The sequence below is a fragment of the Solanum verrucosum genome, unplaced genomic scaffold, assembly GCF_900185275.1.
Source record: "Solanum verrucosum unplaced genomic scaffold, falcon-dt-bn FXZP01000260.1, whole genome shotgun sequence".
NCBI lineage: Eukaryota > Viridiplantae > Streptophyta > Magnoliopsida > Solanales > Solanaceae > Solanum > Solanum verrucosum.
The window spans coordinates 852,717-858,140 of record NW_026019972.1 but is presented as its reverse complement, the minus strand read 5'-3'; the positions used below and the strand labels follow the sequence as shown (position 1 = coordinate 858,140).

Below are 5,424 nucleotides of genomic sequence, written 5' to 3'. Positions count from 1 at the left end.
CCCTCTCCTCTACTCGGCCACTGTCTCCAACAAAGAAATTACCATGCTCAGCCCTTCTCCTTCATCTCTCTCTTATCCCAACCTATCTCCTATAAAAACACCAAAAATGGAGAGTTTCTCTCCTAAAATGAGTTTACATGTCTCCCCATTTCCATCTTTCTTCCTTGTTATCTCTTTATTTCATTCCTCTCGTATAAAACCATCGGCAATGACACTTCACATTCATAATATTTACAAAGATTGAGAAGTGATGATAAAAAATAGCAACAACCAGAAAATGAGGATGAAGTAACTAGAAACTGCGATGATCTTCAAGATTCTATGTGAATACTATAACACCTCAGAAAGCAGACTTAGAAATTAAAGCAGAAAAATACCAAAAAACAGTGAACCACGGCAGGGTTCACAGATCGTGAAAGGAACCACGGTTTGTCAACATGCCTGTGGTTCACACCCTCCCAGTAGTGGTGGACTACGGGACCCCCAGTAGTGGTGGACTACGGGACCCTTCACGAGCCATGGACTGCCATACGGAACCACTACAAGAAAAATGACCTTTAGCGAAAGGAATTATGTTGTTAAAAGTCCAAATCCGATCGTTAAAAGTCTATAATGATAGGACAAAAATTGGTCCTCTCCAGTCGTTAAAAGCTTCGTCGTTAAAAGTTAACGACCGGATTAATAATACGGTCATTAAAAAACATTTAGCGACAACAAGAAATACGGTCGTTATAACATTTTTTAGTGACCAATATTTCCCTTCGTTAGTTGTCATTTTGGTCGTTAAAATTCTTTTTACGATGACAAATCTGATCGTTGATAGTGCTTTTTGCAACTAGATTTTACCTTTTCTAATTATCTATCAACTATCACTGACATCCGATTTTTGATTATTGATCATTATAGAAAACTAGTGACCAAATAATCAATATTATGATTATTCATATGAAATTTCATAGTAAATTACAAAGAAGTATAGTGTCGCATTACATAAAATTTCCTATCTTATTATAAGACATTAAATATCAACTCCTTACAAAAGAGAATAAAATTGTAATATGTATAAATGAGAATATCTCTGTAAATAATTCCTAAAACATAAACCAATAGGTTTGTCTTGTGCTTCAACTTGTTCTTTCATTTTCAATTGCTCATACTTCTACTTCACTCTGATCAGATGCAGGCCCGTTCTTCAAATTTAAAATTCTTGATCTGTCAAAATAACAAATTTATGTCAACTTGATAAGAAAATTTCTAATACATTTTTTCTACTATGTTTATCTCCTTTTCTCTTCAACAAAATCAAGAGTAACCACAAATAAAACAAACACAAATTTACAGGAGTCATCCATTGAATTTAGTAGAAAAGAGATCTAAAACATAATGGAAGCATGTCAAAAAGATAGAAAACAAAATTAATTCTATAAGAGAACTCACCAGATAGAGAACATAGAACCAAAAGATGGGTGGAAAGCAAAACTAACCACAAAGAAAGATAATAAAGTACAAATATTTTAAAAAAAACATAGAGTGCCAAGTATTGGATCACAGTCCATGCCAACAAATGTTGGATTTTATAGAAGATAAAAATGCCAGATCTTTTGAACGGAAGATGAGTAGTGTACAACAACTTAAATACAATTATCTATGGTTTTTGACTTTTGATGCAATCTACAAGATGTAAAGGACGAAAATAACATGGTAGATTTCATAGTCACTATACAAACATAGGACTTCCACAGTAGGAAACCTTCTTTTCATTTATGTACAAAAGGTTTTCACTTATGTCTACTTCCTTAGCACCACCTTAGTGCTAAGTTGTTCCACTTTTGAATATATAACATACTGACCTATTTTTTTATATAAAAAAATACATTTCAGAGTATATTAGTACTATATTATTTTTTTGAGATATTTTCATAAATTTGGCAACATCCTTTTAAATCTAATTTAACAATTTCAAATATTAGGTATGGATTTGAGAACCAAGGGGGGAACAAATGACAAATTAAAATAAATGTTTACTACAACACCAGAACACACAAATCAATCTGCACACAAAAATAATTTAGAAATGAAAGAACTTGAGAAAGGAATAGATATCAAAAGGGGGGGGGGGTTGGAATTCACTAAAAGCTTACAGAATCAATAATGGAGTCCCAAAGCTGACGCCTTGCTTCCAAATATTTTGGATTTACATGAATGTCAAGAGTTAGTTGCGGTGATTTAGATGCTCTTGACAAAGTCAAGCCAGAAGATTGTTGGACCCTCGGCTGTAAAAACTGGAAACAAGTTTTGAATATGTGGACAACAAGTGCTGGAAATACAGTTGATCATGTTCGAAAAAGGTGGCACATTGCAGGATGCATTACTTGCCTATATAAAAAGAATTGTCCATAGAATGTATGACTAAGAGAAACTCTGAAGAAAATAAAGGATTGCATGTTGCTAATAATATTTACTCGACCAAAAAAAATCTTAATGTGCAAAGTAAAAAAACATTCACGTGCTAAAATTAAATCATTATGAATTTGCAGCATGTATTTTAAAGTAACTATTCTCTACTAATAAAATATGAAGAGAGCATGTGTGTGGTGGAATCACTGTAACTACTTCTACTTGGTGGTCTAACAAATATCTTATTTTGACAATATTCATTTTGAAAGATAAATAAGTAGTAACCATGAAAATTATAGTCCACGAATCAAGCACTCATAGCATAAAATATGTTTTATTCTTGAACTAAGAAGCAATCAAAGTTCAACAAATACATTAAATTATTTATGAAAGGATCAATTTTTGAAAGCTATAAATATATCCTTATTAAGTAACCATAGGTGCTGATGATACATTTTCACAGTATCACTGTCCAACATCACCTGATAACAATAAATTATCCATAATTTCTAAAGTTGTGGACAATCTTATTGAACATGTTACGAGAGTTAAATGCATCTCCCAAAAAGTTGCACAAAGACTATTCTTTTACTTAGTTGTATGTTAACTTTGTAATTCAACACTAACTTGGTGTTGTCAAGTAACTAAAATTATCTTATTTTCATGTCAAAAATATTTTTTCCTTTATAAGATTAACTTAGTTGTTACAATCACCATCCCTATCTTGGAGAAAGTGAAAAACCCACTGGAGAAATCTCTTGTTGAAGCTAGGCTTACTACTGAGGACATTCCTGCACTTGAGGTTGTTGGGTCAAGCTCTCTAGTGCCTACAATTATGAGGATTTTGACAATGTTTTTCGGTAAGGAACATAAGCGCACCATGAATGCAAGTGATTGTTTGGCCGAAGAATGTGCACTGCAATGCACTATTCTCAGTCCTACCTTTAAAGTGCGGGAATTATAGGTCAATGAGAGCTTCCTTTTCCCAATTTCATCATCGTGTAAGGGGCCTTCTCCAGGTGCACAAAATGGAGCTTTAAAGAATCATCACCTCACGATTGTTTTCTCCAAAGAAAATCCAATACCCAGTGTGAAAGCTCTAACGTTCTACAGATCTGGAATATTGTATTACAATAGATGTACAATATGTTGATGTTAGTAAACTGCAGGCACCAACAAAGATCAATACTTACACGATTGGACCATTCCAATCTGCAAAGGGTGAAAGGGCTAAACTAAAAGTCAAAGTACACCTAAGCTTGTATGGTATTGTCTCCGTTGACTCTGTAACGCTTTTTGAAGAGGAAGATGTGGAAGTCCAAGTTGTGAAAGAGACAGCTAAGGAATTGCCAAAATTGAAACAAATGAAGCTTCAGTTGATGCTGCTCCTTTAACTACATCCGAAACTGATGTAAATGTGCTACATGCAAAAGGAGCTGAATGGTGTTCCAGAGTCTTGAGACAAACATGTCAAAATGGAGACAAATGCTAAGGTTGAAGCACCTAAGAAAAAGGTCAAGAAGACATATGTATTATGTGCCAGTGACTGAGATTGTTTATGGTGCAATGGCAACTGCTGATGTTCGGAAGGCTAATTCGAAAGAATTTGAAATGGCTCTTCAGGACCGTGTGATGGAAGAGAAAAAAAACAGGAAGAATGTTGCTGAGTCCTATGCTTGTGACATGAGGGATAAGCTTTTAGATATATATCAAGAGTTTGTAACTGATTCAGAAAGAGAAAAATTTATTGCTAAAATTCAAGAAATGGAAGATTGGTTGTATGAAGATAGAAAGGATGAAACTAGGGGTGTTTACATTGCCAAGCTTGAGGAGCTTAAAAAGCACGGTGACCTGATATAGCAACAATATAAGGAGTACACGGACAGGGGTCCTGTGATTGACCAATTTATTTATTGCATAAATAGTTAGAGAGAGACAGAAGTGTCAACTAATCCTATGTTTGATCACATTGATTTCGTGGAGAAGCAGAAGGTTGTGAACGAGTGTGTCGAAGCTTGAGGCTTGGTTTAGAGAGAAAAGCCAGCATCAGGATGCTCTTCCAAGATATGACAACCCTGTTCATTTGTCAGCTGATGTTTGAAGGAAGGCAGAGGCATTTGTTAGGGTCTGTAGGACTATAATAACAAAGCCTAAGCCAGCAACTCCTGATACACTGTCATGTCAATCACCTCAACGAGGTGAGAAACAACCTCCGAGTGCAGAGAGACCTAATGCAGGAAATGCAAATGCAACTATCGGTACTAGTGCTGGCAGCAAAGTACCACCTGCTGCCAAGCCAATTTAGATAGACAAATTTGAGACTACGCTAAGTTCTTCATGAGTTAATTTGATTGTTTGATCTTCCAATAGTTCATGAATGCAAAGACTTGGTTTGATTTGTATTACTTTATAGTAACAATCCACATTTTGTTGTTAGATTGGTGTGATCAATATCGACCGGCCATGGCCTGTCAAGTTATTTTATTGATAATGACACTCTAAAATCCAGATTTTAAAGGAGTCTTTTGGATGTGAAATTCAATTGTTGTTCTTAAAAAATTGTTGTTACCACTAACATCACTTGTGATCAAACACATAACATGGGAAGAAGTGTTATCTCAAGAGATAAAATGACACTCAATTAGAAGATTTAGTGTTCATAAACAACTTAATATTTTAATAAGCTAGAGAGCAAGAACTATGATCAGTAAGCATATCATTTCAAAATCATCTATATATATGACATTTCAACAACGATATTTCAATGTTCTACCCATGATTCTTACAATTCTTTCAATCAAGAATCAATCCTATACACTAAAATAGGTAACTCACATAATTTTCTCAAAATCTAATATCTGGAAGACAACTTGTACAGTTGAAAAGATAAAAAATTATATGCCAAACATAACCTTATTAAGCATGAATGCATCTGTTTTTTATAGAAGATATTCAGCATACCAAATTCTACAATTTGCACAATACAACAATTACAGATAAGCCAAATTGACCTCAAATTCACATAAT

General features: G+C 34.2%; 1 pseudogene; it reads left to right on the top strand.

Moving 5' to 3' along the window:
• The first annotated feature begins 2,202 nt into the window (after nucleotides 1-2,202).
• On the top strand, nucleotides 2,203-4,702 carry LOC125817217 (heat shock 70 kDa protein 15-like; annotated as a pseudogene).
• Nucleotides 4,703-5,424: the final 722 nt, after the last annotated feature.